Below are 18,478 nucleotides of genomic sequence, written 5' to 3'. Positions count from 1 at the left end.
TAGGATTACAATTCAAAGGGCTTTAGTGAGGAAAACATTCTTTGTCAGGAACAAACAGATGCAGAAGGCCTATGCACAGACAAGGCAAAGGTTCCCTTATGGTTATGGAAATCTCTCCCTATACTTCCTGTATAAATTACAGTATTTTTTAACAGAAGCAGACAACTTTTTCTGTCCTGAACAAAAGACTGTTATAAGACAATTGCTTTTACATGTCTTCTTCATCTACTGTAGCAGCTACAGCTGTTGCTTTGAACTTGCTACATCCTAGGCACCCACTAAAACTAGTCGTGAAAGATAAAAAAAAAAAATGGCTATAAGTGAAATAAAACTTTCAGCCGGGCACGACTGCTTCCCTCTTCCAAATGTCTTGGGTTTGTCCATGTGATATTGTAACACAGTGAAATAGTGACACTGCATCCTGCAGGTACACCAAGAGAAATGAAAACTGCCCCAGTGATTGATTTGGCTTGCCAGCCAAAAAAAAAAAAAAAAAAAAAAAAAAAGGAAGAGATTCTAAGATTAGTTTATAAATACACAGCAAAATGTTTCAGCCACTAGTTTCAAAAGTCTGTATTTTGACTGTTTATAGTAAGGTAGCTAGCTGCATTGGAAGCCCTAACAACTGTTCCAAAATGGTTAACTTTTTCTTTTCAGGATAGAATTATAGATATATTTTTTTTTATACCAAACCCCAGAGCAGCTGAAGTACAGCATGCATGTCTATGCATGTGTGTTATGTCTCCAAATTTTGGCACAAAGTCAAATTTGACAGGTCTGTGGGCGTGAACATCTTCTGGTATTTAGTTGACAGAGTGAAGAGTTGAAGTGAAGCATGAAGAGCTGTCAGAGTCCAAGGTGGGCTTTCTCACCAGTGCAGTGAGGAAAGGTAGAGGGAAGGACTTGCCCGTAGTTCCACTGGGGGCTGTTTCCAGCTGTGGTTTTACTGCTGGTGCCACAGCTGTGCAACAAGTGCTCTGGGCACAGTCCTGGACGTCCCCCTGTATGGATCAGAGCTGGATCCACTGGATGAGCTTCCCAGCTCAGCCTCACCCTGCCTCAGCACCATGGGTCTTGCCAGGGCATCACTGAACTGTGTCTGACTGGGATCATCAGCTCTTGACCTTAGTCCTGAAAATTGTGATTTTGGCAGCGAGGCCACTGCTCCCAGCTGACTTGCTGTCACACCTGGCTCCTGGCTTGCCTGCCTTCCCAGAGCAGTCAAGCCTCGCTGTGCTTAATGCAATTCTGATAAACTATTTTGTCAAAAAGAAACAGTTTTGGAGTTCAAGGCTAGTAATTATTTTTTGAGAGAGGGATCTCAAAGCCTGAGAGATATGCAAGAATTTTAATTCATTAGGACCCAGGTAATTTAAGAGGTCTCCCATGCTGTCATTATTGTTATCATGGTAATGATTAAATTAAAAAATAAATCCTGGCCTAGTTGAGGACAAAAAGACTGAATTTTGGAAAGCTCCTGAAAAGCTCAACAAAAGTGCCTTCTGAATTTGCTTGTGATGGATTTCTGCTGCTCAGAGAAGATAAAGATTACTATTCCAAGCTCAGAAAAGATAAAGATTACCTTTCTCAAGCAGTCATAATGAGAAACATTTCTATGTCTTAGGATCTCCAGTCCTCAGCCTGGCCTTTTAGCAAAAACCATCATGGAAGAGGAGTTTGTCTTAGCTTATTGATCTGGCAGATCTATTTATAAGTATTGAACTAAATTCTGCTTTTAGGTGCAGAAGTACAGGTTCAAGAATGCATTGATGCATTTTTACTTCTGACTGCATTTCTGCCAAAGGTAGTATGATCCTGGAAGCTATATTTGTGTAATTGACAGTAAAGTTTGAACTACTGTACTTTTTTCCAAGTTCCAAAATTCCCTTTCAGCCTTTTTATTGACACAGTTGAATACACAAATGCTCAAGCGACTCCTTTCCCCTTCTTGAAATAATGGAATATCTGACTTAACAGAAGGCAGATTAATGCATTAAGGCACTCTTTCATTTAGTAGGTGCTATGGGTGAAGAAGACTTCATCCTAAAATGGAAAATAACTGTGTGAGTTATATAGCTGCTGTAGGCATGTCTTTGAAACCCTTATATGTTATGGTTATTCAGGAAGTACTCCAAAATGCCCCCTATTTTAAAAACTCCCCACTTCTTTTTTATTTTTTTTCCTGTGAGGATATATGTATTTATGTCCACAGAGAATTGATTTTTAATTTTTTTTCTTATGAGTGAACTTGGATTTTTTGCATCTTCTGCTCCTGAAGTTGAAGAACCCCCATCCAGTACAGTGACACCACTTTGAAGGGTTGTGAATCTATTTTTCACTTCTTCAGCATATTTTTCCTTACTGAATCTGGGTGATGTTAAGAACTTTTTAAGCATGTCTGCAATCATATGTAGAAAAAGAGGTCTTGGCTTAACAAAAGGGAATAAAGCTATTTTAGATGATAAATGCACATATGGTGTGTCAATCCTTCTCCCCCAAAAATGTAGCTTGTATTTGATAGATTCTGGTCTCTCATACCTTTTAGTGTGCAGTTTTCCTCAGACTCAAGACTGTCTGAATCTTTACAACTTGCTCTCTGCAGGTAGTGAGTCTTCATGTGAATGGCTAAGAAGGAATTTAGGTGTCTCACTATAATTACACATCCTGTAATTATGTAGCCTCAGCTTGTACCACCCTAGAGAAACTAGGACTGCTGCCTAACACTGGTAACATTGCTGTACAGAAAACACCAGAGTCCTCCCTCCCTAACACTGCACTGCAGAAATATATGGGGTTCTCTGGCTGAAGTCACAGACAAAGTCTGCACTTGTTTTGGAAACAAATTTTTATCCCTTTAATTAAGATAAGGCTAAGGGCAAATATTTTTGCAACACAAACTAATTTATGAAAGGGGTAAAATCTGGCAGTTCTCAGACATACCTTCAGCAAAAAGCTAACTGATCAAAAAATTGACGTGGCTTACCTATTACAGAGTTAAAATATTCAAATTCCATGGTTAAATATGTAATATCTGCAGTTTGGTTTCATAATTAATCCAATTATTTGTCTGTCTGCCTCAGAGTTTTTTCAAAGGCAGTGAGTAGAACAGGCTTCACTGTGACAACACACAGTCCACAGTCCATGTGGAATAACTCCTCTGTTTGTTCAGCATCAGTTATTTTATCCACAGGAGACCTGACCCATCGGTTCTTTTCTTCATAGCACAACTGATTTAAGTATGGTACAAACAACATAATTAACAGAGGAACTGAAAATTCAAAATGGAAAGTTTCCAGATTAAATAAAATGGCATAAAGCATTTGCTAGAGTTTGATTTTTCAGCAACCAGAACTTAGGAGTTATTATTATATGAATTATCTTTCTACTTATCTTCATTCTGTTTCAGTAACAGCACCTGCAAGATCTTATTGATGCAACTAGCAAACCAGATGGCAACTTTGCTAAATTTTTGGGAAAATAAAGTGATTGATTTTTTATACAATCATTATGTAGGTCAACTGGAGAATATTAAATTGGATGTACATATTGACCTATTTTAAATCAAGCCACCTTGTTATGTTTGTTGATAATCTACTATACTATTGATCACTACATACTTACTTATCCTCCAGAACCTGCTGGCTGTGTTCATATCTTTTATGTGTAAAACATCAGGAGTTCATTGGCAGAATCTAAAAGTTATGCATGGCTTCTGCAACCCTTACAGATCATGCTGGGAAAGCCAAGTCTGTTTTGTTTATTCTGTTGCACGCTTCAAGCTAATTTGTTTCCTGGCAAAGAAAGTGGCATATATAAACAGTCTGAATTTTCTTTATTTATTGAGCTCATAATCTTCCCTGGCCAGTCAGATTGCTTATTCAAGCTCAGCCAGCTAATAACTATACAAAACGCAGTTATCTGACTTAAAACAATTGCTGCAACATGCAAAATTTTGCCCAGTTGTCTTCATCTTTTTTATTGTTTCTGTATACTTTCAAATAAACTGTGTTGATTTTCACAGTAACAGTATTTTAATGTATCATCCAGGAAATAAACAGTGAAAGAATGTTTTCACTGCAGCAACATCTCATCTAATTTCAAAGGAGAAAAGTCTACCAACAACCATTCTACTTTTATAAGTTTAGGTATTTTCCACGTACTGTGTATGTAGGCATGAAGCTACCAGTCAGGTCTAATCAAGCAGCTGTACCACAGGATATATATTTAAAGAGTCACATTATATTATTAATTTCTAAATGGATTTTTTTTTCCTAAATAGAGATATTTCTGTGGAGGCATTAATTCTGAAAAACAGATATTTTAAGAAGAGAGATAATTTTCAAGCATCTCTGCCCTGCATTTCCTTAGCTGGTATGAATATGCAATCATCATAGTACAATGGGAATACTTATTATCTAGTATTACCTCTTTTATGTTTTCTATTGTTTCAGACAAAAGGAAACATAAATGTTTGTTGCAGCCCTGGAGAGCTTGCAGTGTAAAGGTGCTGAGCCAAGAGAGGTGCATTCTCTCAGTACAAGAGAATGTCAGCTCTGTGGCAATTGGCCACATACGCTCAGCATAAAATTTTTGAAATTTAAGGGTTTTTTCCAAAGGATTCAGCATGCAATGTATTCCTACAACTTAATACTAATGGCCAGCTAGCCTCCCGTGTATTTCAGCCCAAAATGCAGCCAATTATTGTGCTGAAAGTCTATCCCCCCACTTACTCAGAGCAGAGATCTATAGAGGATTGGGGGGGAATTGCACTGCTGTCTAATGGGCCTGTTAGCAAGCTATGTCAAGGTTTCCAGCAGAGTCTTCATACACACTTTATCCCTGCTGTTAACAAGAAGGAATGCTAATACTAAAGGATAAATCTGAGGATCTGACACAGTCCAGAGACTATCACAATGCTCCAAAGCACACAGTTATTAAATAAGACAATACTGGGAGGTTTTGGTCACAGGTGAAGATGCGTATAGCAGATCTAGGTCTTAGCCCTTGTCTGCAGAGGTGCAGGGGTGTGGGCTGCCCTTGAGACCATTTCTCAGAGGCCATGGCTGTAGCCACTGTGAAATGGTTGACATCTTCATCTCCAGGGGGAAACATCTGGAAAACATCGCATAGATCCAGCTGTGGCTCACAGGAGAAAACGAGGGCCAGCTCTTGCTGAGCTCCCAGCCGCCAGCACCTGAGCGACAGGTGAATTTACAGCCAGTTTTGGTGCCTCAACTTTGCGCTGCAGCTGTTGCCAAAGATGCTTTTTCCTGCCGAGTACTCCTGAGAGCCTGCAGGGACGTGCTTCCCTCTGCCAGATGAGGAAAGGCAAGCCTCCCCCGGGGGCGCGGGCAGCAGGCACCCCTCGGTATTCCATGAATTCCCTGGATCGGGGCCTGGGCGGACTCTCGTCCCGTCCCGCCCCTCCCCGGCAGTGCCGCCGCACGGCCGCCAGGTGGCGCCGCGTCGCTGCCGTGGGGCGCCGGGCCGGGCGGGGAGCGCGGGACGCCTTAATTAAATAATTAACGACTCGGATAAATGAAGGGATGGCAGCTAACCAGATAAATAAATAGCTGAACAACGATAATACCAGTTCGATAGATCGAACTTTCTTTTGTAAACTTCATCCCTTCCTTCTTGCCTCAGTGAAATTTTTCTTGCTCTCAGACAAGTCCCTGTTGCGTTTTTAGAAATGCGGATTCGGACACAAGGACAGGAAAAAATGAGCTGTTTAACGGAGAAAGTTGTGTTCCCGGGCTCCACCTTGACAAGACATCACGCGCAGGGACACTTCACATGCTCAGGTGGAGGAGCTGTGGAAGGTATGGGACAGCACCAATTATTTTGGTGATTGTGTTTGAAAATGCTTATTTACCATTTCAGTATCTTCAGGGGTAGGATGTGGGAAACATAATTTAATCCACATTTTTCAGACTATGGAAAGTATCCAAAGCATTATGATACAAGCAGCTTAATATGCTGCAATTCCACTAAACTACAATGATTTAGCTGCCTTTTTTTCTATGTCCAGAGAGGATACAAATACCATAGCTGACAGCCGACTTGTGCTACCTCACAACATAAAGAGGATTACACTTGCAGATTACAGCTCTTAGAGTACCACGGAAATATCTAACACAAGCACTTTACATCAGAATTGGAACTGCTGTTGAAGAGCTAAGTGTTTGGATAACTCTGTGACTCTCGCAGGGGTCACATCTGCAACAGAGGAAACACAACATGGAGAGGAAGCCCACAAAGTGTTTGGCTGTATGGATATGTGTATTGTTGAGCTAGCAAAAGCAGTAACAATAGTGTGTGATGTCACTTCTTATCTCTAGGGCCTTTGTGATAATTCGCTGCTGCTGTTGATGTGGGAGCTGGGCATATGGTTAAAATCCATACAGGCAACATTCCATAAGGTCAACAGACATTGGCTGAAAGGCCAAAAAGTTAATATGCTGAGAGGTCTGCAAATAAGGAAGTTGGAAATACGCATCTAGTGCCTCCAAGATGGAAGGAAAGTGATCACAGAAAGACTGGTGAGGAGTTTATTTTTAAAAAAATTTTTGTCTGTTTGGTGTTTTTTTTAATGCAGAACTAAATTTGTGGGAAATTCTTCAGCTGAGAAAATGCCGTTAAAGCAGAAGCACAGCTCCAATCCTCGAAAAAGTGAGAGAGGGTTAGAAATCATTTGTTTGTCAGTAGGACTTTAACACTTTGTTCTGACTTCTGGATGTTCCAAAGTGTTTGACATAGCAGGATACATGGTGAAAACCTCTGTATACAGAAGTGTGAAAGCTCCTGTGTAAACACATTGATATTGGTGTCAGCTGGAACAGACTCCATTTTCTTCACAGTAGCTGCCACAATGATGTGGATTTTGGATTCAGTGGGAGAATAATGTTCATAACACATTGAGTTTTACTTGTTGCTGGATAGTGTTTATCCTTAGTCAAGGACGTTTCAGTGTCTCATGCTCTGCCAGCGAGGATTTGCAGAAAAAGGTGGTTGGGAGCATGGCCAGGAGAGCTGACCCAGACTGGTCAAAGGGATATTCCTTGGCATACCATGTCATGTCTGGAATATAAACTGGGTAGACCTGGCTGGGAGGAGGTGGCTGCTCTTTGAGGATGGGCTGGATGTCAGTCAGCAGGCAGGGAATAACTGTATTGTGTATTTTTTGTTTCTCTTGGGTTCTGTTTCTCTTTCTCTCTCTCTGTTGGCATTACAATTTTGTTCAGTATTGTTTTTATTATTGTTATATTTGTTTCAATTATTAAATTGTTCTTATCTCAACCCTTGAAGTCTACCTGTTTTTTCCAATTCTCCTCCCTGCTAGAATGGGCTGGGGGGAGTGAGCCAGAGGCTATATGGTATTTAATTGCTATCTCTTATTGAAGTACGACAATTAGGACTTACGTTAGAAAATTTTTAACTCAGCCATTCTCTTTCAATGCTCAAAATGTATTTATTAGCTAGAGAGAGCTCTGTTAAACTCAGAGTATGTTAAGTAATAAGGAATCTCATTAATGGTCATTCACCTGGCTGCAATTAGCAGACAATGTGGGTAGCTGGCAAATTTTGTTTGATTTCTGCTGCTGATTTGTGTGCTGACTTTTTTCAGGAATAACAGTAGAAAATTCTAAAGATGCTGCATTACAACAGTAAGAAGGATTCTGAGGACACTGCTGATTGCTTACTTGTATATCACTTGATAGAATCAGAGAATGCTTTGGGTTGGAAATGAGCTCAGACATTATCTACTTTCAATACCCTTGCTAAGGGCAGGGTCACCTTCTGTGGGCAGAGATGTCTTCCATTGGCTCAAAGGCCCATTCAGCCTGGCCTTGAACACTTGCAGAGATGGAGCATCCACAACTTCTCTGGCCGACCTGTTCCAGTGCCTCAAACTACTCCCAGTACAGAGTTTCTTCCTAAGGTCTATTCTAAAACCAACCCCTTTCCTTTTAAAACTGCTTCAGGAGTGTCTCTTCCTTTGTACAGGCATACCCACTGAGCTGGTAATTATTCCTGCTTTTTATCTAATCATGATAAGGCAGGAAACAATCTCTTTTCCCTGCTTTCTTCCTTCACGTATTACACATAGAAAAGCATCTGTATTCTGGATCCATTTTTTATTTTTCCCTGTCCTTCACAATTAATTTTAAATGTTTTAAATTATATATGCAGTAGTTAGTGCTCTTCAAAAAATAACAGTGTCTATATGAGGTAGTTGTACTATCTATTCTCACAGACACAAGTCTGAGATAAAATCCCTGGAAAGTAAAGAAAAAACATGTGTATTCAATCAAAGTGTGTCAAAATATTCAGGAAAGCATTAAAGAAGAAATAGCTAATCCTGGCCTTCTGTCAAATGAGGAAAGTTGGCTATACAAATAACACCAAAAAGCAATACTGACGATTCATTTTAGATTCACAACTGTGAGACATTTAATTAAATACAATTTTATAATCACAAAGCTTGAATTTAAAGACAGCCTGAATCCCATTGAGAGACTAAAATCCCATTTAGAGATAATAAATTCCATTGAATTTCCCTTTTAAAATTATATTTTTGGAGTGGATCACTATGGACATTATTTATTTATAAATTAGCTTGAGCGTATAAACTTCATGTAATTTTATAATGGAATATGTCTACCTGAATGAAATTAATACATTACAATTCTTCAAAACATTCCTTTGTTCTAAAATTGTATGGTGCTAGGTACTAGCAGGACCCCCAGGCTCTTTACACAAACACAGTAACAAAAGTAGCAGCAGTATTATTAATAATAGTAATTATATATTCTATTATATTATAATATGTAATTATATATTTTCCTATATTTTAATCATGTTGTAATTGCATCTAAATGGACAAATGAATACATACCAGAAAACAACACAGGAGTATGCTGGCAATTTAAAACCAACATTTTCTTAGATGCCCATGATTCTAGACTCTAATCATATTTGTTTTCTCCTGTAGTAAATAAAGATTTATTTATTTATCTAATTTTATTTAATTTAAGATTTATTTGGGATAAAAGATGTGGATTATTATGTCTGATAACAATCAATACAAAGAAGTGCAATGAGTAAAAGAGAAATGTTCAGGAGGAAAAGGAGAAGGGGAAGGGGAGAAAAAGTGGAATGAGTTAAAGCAAAAGAGAGAGAAAGTTAGAATGACAGATGTTCAGTAAATGCAGAAAGCAAAGCCAACCCGACAGTATTTATGATAAAGGTTTCTATCTGAAGTTATTTTCTGATTATTTAAATCAGTAATGTGTTATCCTTCTTATTTGACCCCCTTTTTAGGCAGCTGTCGAAATCTTGCAGGTTTCTACTGTCAGAATTTTTAAACATCTCTCAGGTTTCTCCCAGAGGTTTCTATCTTGCTTGTAATCAGCCATTATTCCTCCCACAGAAGATCAGTATTTTTTTTTCACTTACATAGAAATCTAATAGTCATCAAGTTTGATTTATCTTACTTAAATTGTTTGTATATGTAAGATACTGGAAAAGTATCTTCAAAATCAGCTAACATTGGCACAATAATATCATCTTCCCATCAAATTATGGTTGAATTCATATTGCTAATATTAGAAATTTCCTTGGTACACCTAGATTAAAAGTAAATAAAATAATATCATAATGGCATTAGAATTATGAACATATTGTGATATAATACTTAAAAAATATACACCAAACCTGAACAAGAGAGTCAAAAGCCAAAATGAAATGACACTTGTAGAAATGCTGAGAAACAACAAAGCAACCAACATCCAGAAAGGAGTCCAGGGAAATCACGTGGCTTGAAACAAAAGAAAAATAAGCCAGGTAATGGAAGACATGCTGTGCAGAACAAGCAAATACAAACAGCATACAATAATGCACAGAAATGACTGAAATAGGATATGAAACACAACAAAAGGATTAATGATGCAGACAGAAAAATGGGCTCCTTAAGTACATAATAAGAATGATGAAAGGGAAGAAGGAAATCTAAGTGCAGTGTGGCTAAAGCAAATGTGTTGTACAAAGCCCATCATTCCACTGGTTTTGCTTTGACATGTATTTAACACAAGAAGGGTTTTGTCTAGGGATCTAATTCAAGGCATGAAGCTAAGAAAACAGTGTATTTGCACCCTGCTGGGTACCCTCCTGCAAAAGGAATCCAAGGGGAATATTGAATTCTCATTCTGGAAACACCCACTTTGCAGAAAAATAGAATTGTTATATAGGCACCTTATAAACTTATTTCTATTAACAATGCACTATCATGGCATCTGTTTGAGAAGACAGAAGGGTAGAAAGGGGGTCGTAGGGTAGAAAAAGGAGGCAGATTGCAGAGCTGTTGGAAGAAGCAGAGTGCCACTAGTCTGTTTTCTTTTTCATTTTCAGACTGACTCCTAGTGAAATGGTGTCAAGCATATTTCTCACCAGCCCAGACACCAGAAAAATCAGCAGGCTCCAGGTGAATGGAGGCTGTACAAGGCTAAGGAAGTAACCAAATAGATCTTGAAAGTTTACACGTTATCAGTGTGAAAATGCTGATCTGATTAATTACACAAACTGCAATTGCTGTAAGAGATGAAGAAGATGTAGAGCAAGAATTCTAGTGAAAAAGTAAGTATTTCAATCGCTGATTGAAAGAGTTCATGAAACCACTAAAAATTTTTACACTTCAGTCCCATTTCTGTGCCTCAAATAGAAGACTGTCCAGAACTTTTAATGACATTATAACTAATTTTATCTATTCCATGAATAAATGGTTTAAAATTAATGACACTAGAACCAGAAACAGTATAGATCTGCTGAGCCTATGTTTATTAACAGATTGATGTAGAATGATGAAAATGCCATCACTTTGTGGTTACTCTGTTCTTAAACAGGTAACCTCCAATGGGAGGTTAACTAGCAACAGCTAGCAAGAAAATGAGGAGATAAGCACTAGTAAAACAGATGTTAAAATCTAGAAGACAATGAGGAAAGAAAGAGTAAGCCTTTGGTTTTTAGTAGTTTTGCTTCTCTGAAGGTTACTCAGAAGGAAAAGCCAAACGTGTCAGATCACGAGTGTTTCAGAAGGCTACAAAGCTGTCTGAAGGAAAAAAAAAAGTCAAGGTGAAGGTGTTTGCTGTAAAGATTAAAGCAGCTGTTCAGGCATGGTCCAAGAACAAAAGCCATGTTTGTGGATGGGGACCTAAATTCTGACGGCTGGGGTACAGAGTTCCCACCAGAAACCACCTAGGAATGGAAGACGTGATACCACCTTTACAACTCATTAGCTTTCCCCTAGAACCACAGGACTTTTGTTATCCCATACCTGCATCTTGCCATCACCTCCCACCCAGCCAATCTCCTAAGGCTTTGAGATATGATCTGTGACCCACACTGGTCCTGTCAATAATAGAGAAAAATAATTCAACCTCATTTTCTTTTAAAAAGTGTGGCCATACAGAGGCCACAGTGGGAATGGTTTGTTCCAGCTGTAGGACTGTTCAGCAGATGCTATCCTGTAACTGCACATGCAACCAGATTATTCCATCAATCCATTATCACAGACAAGTACTAAATGTGTCACTCTCTAGTACCATACTTTTGGTTTAGTTGTACCAAACCTAGCTTTCACAAGAATTAAGTCCCCAAAAAAGCAGTAGTAGTCAGTGTTGCCACTAACAAAGGCAATGAAAACAGAAAATGCTGGAAATTATTTTAATCATGTCATTTCAATTCTAGTTGCTTGCTATTAATGAAGTTATTTATTTATAAAATTTGTAACAAACTTTGAGTATCTAACAATTTTCTTCCCTTTTTTTTTTGTTTCTTTTCAGTTTGGTCTTGTTTTGTTTTTTGGGGGGTTTCTGGGGGGTTTTTTTGGGTGAAATTCAACATTTTGTGGTAATATCAAACACTCCAAATGCTTTGTTGCTTCAAGAAGGCACTACGTATCACTCGGCTGTTCAGTTTATTATGCAGGCTCATTACCATACTCATTATTGTGAATTATAGAAGTTTCCTGGCTGGTCTTCATTAACCATCTGGCACTTAAGCACTGATTTGTGTTTACATATAATGTTAATTTTACAAAAGCACATGAACATCCACTGGTAACACACATTCAATCTGTTTCTATGAATTTTTGCAAAACCTCAGTGATTGCTCCAAAGCCATATTTTGCTTTACCTTTATTTTTTTATTTGCATACATGGATGACATAACATAATTGTGTGCATGCAATAACAGAGATAATTTTGTTCTCCTCTTTCAACAGCTTTTTCAATAAAGTGGTTATTTTCTCTGTCTTAGACAGATACTTTAATGAAGCCTTAACCCGGATCAGCTTTTCAGATCTTTTTTCCACAAAGCAGTAGTTTTGGACTCAATACATTACAGCTTCATTTTATTGCTTAAGATAAGTTTCCAATTTTCTTTTACAATTTGCTTCTGAAACATTGAGAAAATATTTTTTGAGGACAACAAAATTTCAATAATTGCATTTTAATGCCCACAAAGCACTAGAGTCTAGCCTTAAAGGATCTGAAAGAGAAATAATACAGGTAAGACATAGCTCCTTTTCCCTTTTCAATTCTGTGACATTACTTTTTATTCTAGGTCTTGATCATTCATAATTTTCAGTGGAAACAAAATCGTTCGTAATTACTACACTGTCATTATCAAATATATTAAATCATCAAGGTTTCTCTACATTCATTTTAAAACATTTCAAATGTATTTTATAAATATTTCATTATGGTAACAGCCTGGAAACATTGGGAACTATATTAATCTCAAATTGCCATGTCTACATCCTCAGCAAAGTCTCCATCTTTCTAAGATGTACATTTCTTCAAAGTATTTGTGTGAGCCTAGAGACTACTATTTTTTTCCTATGCTTTTCCAGCTGAAGTTGTTTTACCTAACCCATGGCCTTGCACTACTGGGCCATTAAGAAAAATGCTCCCAGCCCTGACAATGTATATACCTACCCCAGGCCAACAAGGTCCCACATGATCAAACTCAGAGATTTATCACTCTTTCTTAACAATTTTCAGAGAAGAGCACTGTAAGCAGTGTGACTGAGAAAAGTCTCTGATCCATTAAACACCACTGGAGCGCTACTCGGTGAACCAAGATAGCAGAGCCCTGTGGGAGCAGGTTTATACACCTAAAGTGGGACAAGTATATGTGGGGGGATTTAAGAATTTTGAGCTACACTTTGCATATTAAACAGTGGATCCTAACTTGCTTCCCAATCCTGGATGAAACTAAGGGGAATACCTCCTGCTGCCCTTTACAGACAAGTCCAGGACAAATGCTCAGAACCCATTTCAGAGTATTCATGTTATTTTGAAATAAGCTGCATTGTTTTCTTCTGTTTTCATATTCTGTTCTCTTTTCCCCCTCAAAGAATACAAACACACAATTTATGCCTTTTTTTTTCTTTTAAGAATTTGTCGTGTGTAAACTGCTGTGTTTAGAAGAGTAGGTGGGTGTGAAAGCTGCTGAAGTTGTGTAGTTGTGCAGCAGTAAACAAGAGAGAACATGTGCCACCTTGTGAAATATTCAGTTGGAGGACTTAGATGGCAGGTTTGCCTGAGATGTTTTCTCCTAACCTGGTTTTTGGCATGGTCCATATATTGTCATGGATGAATGCATAGGATAAACTGTCCATGACACATACTCTTCTCTTACTGAGGCCATGCTCAGAAAAGAAGGGATCCTTACCAAGAGCTTTCAAAGAAACCCTTTTGGCCTCCTTGGGGACTGCTTTTAGTAAAGGCAACGTCTCCAGAGGACGGGATTTGCATCTGCTTTGGTTACCTCGGCAAACCCTGCATGCCAGTTCTGGGAGGGCCCCCCCATCAGTGTGTTGTCTGGCTGACCCATGCTGTCCACATGTGCCAAGATGCTTGTTCATAATGTTAGCTGGATTCTGTGCTCCTTCCCTGGGTCAAGCAGCTAACCCAGCTTCTACCTGCCTGTGTTACTAGCAGAAAAGGGGTATCTTCCCTCCCATTACTTTTGTCTCCCCCACACCTACGAGAGACATATTTTTAGAGCAAAATGCTGTCCAAAATGAGAGAATGTGGAACCACCAGCATAATAGCCTGATTATAATGTGTCGAAAAGCAGTAGTGCAATAGTAAATCACAGACTTAGTATGGGTGAAAATTGGGTAATTTTTGTACTGTCCCTATTTAAAGCAGATAAACCCTACTCCCCTGCATTTCCTCTGAACTATGGTATCAAGCAGATATAATGACTATTCTTCTGCTGGGAACATGCAATTTATCTAGAAAGTTCCTGATTGTTTTGGCCTGGGCCTACACATTAATTGAAATAGATACTGAAACATAAGGCTGACATAGCCGGAATATCAGTAATATTAGAGAGGCTGACAGTAAGCTAATTGTAATATAATGAAATTGTACGCTGCAGACATCGTGCAAAAGCCTGCTTCTAAACTGAATTACCATTGAGATGCTGCATTAGTGATCTCAGCAGGTATGTCCTCTTGCCTAGGACTGGGACCTTCATGTGGGCATCATAATGGAAGGGGTAAATAGCAAAACCTGTGAGAATCTGTGAAGAAACCCTTGGTCTGCTGACACCTGGTAAATCTCTCAAGGACTCTGAGCACCACAGTAAGGTGTCGTATTCACCAGCCTCACCAAAACTGGCTGGGAGTTTGTTCCTCAAAAGTGTGAAAGAGAAAAACCTTTTGACAAAATGTGTGCAAACCTGTTCACAGTTTGAGAATAAGGCTCTGTGTGTTTTCCAGACAGTAGACTGACAAAATCCAAGCCATGGTCTTTTTCTGACACAAAGCAAGTATACTGGAAACAATTTCATTTTGCAGATTTCTCCTTCCTCTGAGGCATTTTCTGCAGCACTTTCTGCCTATACAAAGTTCCCCGAAGGTCTCTGAGTGCAGGGTTGCTGCTGCTAAAATAGCCCTGCATGGCTCTGCCCTTACACCCCACTCTTGCTTCCTGCTTCTGACCCCCATTAGAAGTTCTGCTGGGTGGAAAGGTTCATCCTTTAGGGCTTGTTTTTTATGTCCTCTTGCCCTTTCCTCATACATGCAGGAAAGCGTTTTTCCTTTTTTAAAAATAACAAAATTTTAATTAATGCTTTCGTTGCCTCCTTCCTCATTTTGAGTTCCCACTAGTTAAATTCCACTGACAGTAGGAATAGCCCAAAGAGCATGCTTTACAGACATTTACAGCATTATTCACTGTTTGTATGAAAATTATCTTATTTAAAATAAGGCTGTATATTACTCGTCCATTGCAGTAAATGGAATACATTTCCATTCATAATAACGCCTAATGACTTCTGAGCAATTATCATTGTCAGCTCTTACTCTGCCTTTAGATTCTCAAAAAGTCAGCCCTTCAAATAAAGGATTTCTGCCCTTTGCTGTACTGATATATACAATTAAGCTTTGAAGATAATAGGTCTTCAGATTGTGATGGCATCAATTAGCTATGATATTCCTTTGGGTAAATTGCCAGAATGATAGAAGCATGATGATAGAAAACAGAAAATTATTTGCTTAAGTGAAACTGTGCTTATCCAGATCGTATTATTATCATCAGTGGTAGCTGTGGAGTAGTAGGAGTAAACACTGTACGAGTAGGTGTATTTAATAACAATAGAAAAATCAACTTGTAAATAATCAATGTGTACTGGCATACTTTCAAAACAGTTCACAAAGTAACCTTTAGTGAGAATTTCCACTGTACTGCTACTTGCACTGTCTGCTACTTGCTGTTTTTCTTAAACCAGCTCTCATTACTTCTTACAACTTCTGATCTGTACAATAAATTTTCATATAATCAGAATTGAGCAATTATTACTCTAACCACCTTTGAAACAGGAATTGCCATTTAAAGTAACTATACTGTTTTCCTAATTAAGCCCCTAATGTACATATATCCCGAATTTTCAATTACATTTTATAGTGCCTATTGCAAACCATTCAGTTCTATGAGAAAATCACATTCATTTCTGGATTGCACTGTCATTTTTATTGATCTTTATTGCTTTAGTCACTGCTGCCACAGCTTCTCTACCTTGCTCAACAGAATATATCGGAGCAGCCCTTTCCTTTGGAAGACGACATTATATTTTGTCAGAGGTTAAGGCTTTCTTTGTATAAACAGTTGTTCCTGCTGCTGTAAAGCTTTCCTATATGGAGACTGACCAGTTGTTCACTTACTTGATCTGAATCAATATGCATAAATTTTCCAGGAAAAATTGTTATTGCTTGGGTAAACTTCAAATTAATTTCACTATTATTCTGTGCACACTGTGATTAGGTTGCAGAAGTAAGTAATCACTGGCTCAACACTGCTCTATATGTTGGAAAATCTGGGTTTGGGAGTGTTTATGAGAGCCATTAGAGCAGATATTTGGGGGGACATAATTTAGAGTAGGCGCCTTAGTCACTGGCTCTGTTGTGGGCTTGTACAATGCCTCTTGTGTTGTCTTCAGCCTGCAAGCTCCTGGAGAATGGCTATTTATTTTGAAACCCTTTCATTTAGAATAGTGAAGCAGCAATCTCTGGAGGACAGGAGTATTACCACTGCTGAGTGAGATTTGGCTTTGCATAATTACCTATGTGTTTTTCTTTTTAGATGCCACTTGTTCTGCTTAATCTTGCTTTGCCTGACAACTTCAGGTGAAAGCACAGTTAAGACTAATCATGGTGCTGCATAGTCTCTGTACTGGCTCTGCAGACTTCCCAGTGAGTCAGAAAAGCTGTCTGTCAGCATCCTCAAGTCTTGTCGTGGCATTTTCGTGGCACCACTAATTTTTTCTCACATTACAAATGAACATCAAACTGCTCAAAGTCAGGGGATCAGCTTCTGCCTCCATCTGTGAACATAACTGTAAATAAATAAGCTAAGAATTGCAGTTGACTGCAGAATTTGGACTATGCAAGGAACAGTCTGGATCAGGTCGTCTGTAGGAAAGAGCTACAGATTCATTTGAGTTACAGGTAAAGAGTGATCACAGTATGCATGCATTTCAAAATTTGCTCTGCTTTTATTTTCTTTAATCTATTCAATGAAATATATATATGCATATCTACATGGTAATCCATTTTTAATATGGTATTCCTTTCATGTTCCTGAGTAGAATGTGATTGTAGTGGGCATTATTATCTTCATACAAGATATTCTTTTTTGGAAGTCTTGCTAATTAGGTACATATATCAAATCTACTTCATCGTTATAATTTCCTCATCAAATACAGAGCCAGCTGAACTAAATTGCATCAGAAAACTTTCTGTATTTAAACAGTATATTCAGATATGTCATACATTATAATACAAATTACTTCCCTTGAAGCTCCATAGATCAGACTGGCCTTTAGGTTTCATTTACAATGATCCAGAACATTGGCAATTAACTCGTGAAGACATTTGGAAGTAACTGCTATTTTGATGAAGCAGATTTAAAGGAGAGAGAGCACAGAAAAGGGCACATTCATTTTCTGTCATGTTTTGATAGCCCAGGATACCTGAAGAGATTGCTTTTGTACAAGGATAAATACACTTATACTTAAGGAAGGCTGCCAAATGGATACTGAATAGCTGGGAGAGGACATCTGGTGATACAGCATTTTAAATGGTTAATCATTATTTTTTTCTATCGCTGCTCATAGTCATAATATTTAATTTTTAAAATTTCCTATAAACTTTTGAAATTTAGTATTCACCTTCAGAACTATATTACTTGAATTTTTCTTCTTTGTAGCTGGAATAAAAGAAAAAAGGGATGGGTGACAGTATCCTATGGTTTAATACACATCCCCATCCCCTCTCTTGCCCAGCAGATCTGTCTAAAACCTAGATTCTGTGATGTAGAGAAAATGATGGCCAGCCACCAACATAATACTTAAACATGTTCTCAGCTGTCACTAAAGGAGGATTAAAATGTGTTTAAGTCCTTTGCCAAGAAGGGAGCCTTGCAGAAATAGAGCTCATAAGCAGCATTGTTCAGGATTTCATTCCATCACCTTTTACTTAGTCAGGAAACGTTATTAATTCGATTATATACACCACCTGCAATGAAAAAAGACATTTAAGCTTAGGTTAAGTAGTTGTTCAGGTAAGGATATAAACTCTGGGGAGAATGAAAATGAATACACCTCTCTTCAGCTACTAAGAAGAGAACAAGTGCTAACTGGAAACCTTCACAGCTTTGACTGAAAATGGTGTAAACCAAGCTGAAAAAAAAAGGGAAACTGGCACTGAATTAATTTTCTGTGTGGACAGCTGAACCATAATGGACAGTGGCAGTGAATCCAAAATATATGAACCAGTGGTGATGATTATGATGATAATATACATGGCTGTGGAATGTAGATAAGCAACATGATCTAAATTTACTCTGAGAAACTTCCCAAAGTGAGGTCCTCAGTCCTCTTACTCACTTCATTGCTGAATGTAGAAGAC

General features: G+C 38.3%; 1 long non-coding RNA gene across 1 annotated transcript; it reads right to left on the bottom strand.

The window, feature by feature from the left end:
* Positions 1–2,191: 2,191 nt before the first annotated feature.
* Positions 2,192–3,078, bottom strand: LOC146424357 (uncharacterized). Its single transcript, XR_014846728.1, has 3 exons — positions 2,984–3,078; positions 2,539–2,625; positions 2,192–2,398 (listed from the first exon to the last, which is right to left on the bottom strand). It is a non-coding gene; the product is annotated as an uncharacterized LOC146424357 (long non-coding RNA).
* Between the last annotated feature and the right edge of the window lie 15,400 nt (positions 3,079–18,478).

Source organism: Lichenostomus cassidix, chromosome Z (assembly GCF_008360975.1).
Source record: "Lichenostomus cassidix isolate B80296 chromosome Z, HeHo_3.0, whole genome shotgun sequence".
Classification (NCBI taxonomy): domain Eukaryota; kingdom Metazoa; phylum Chordata; class Aves; order Passeriformes; family Meliphagidae; genus Lichenostomus; species Lichenostomus cassidix.
Note: the sequence above shows the minus strand (reverse complement) of the source record. Positions and strands in the feature narration are given on the sequence as shown.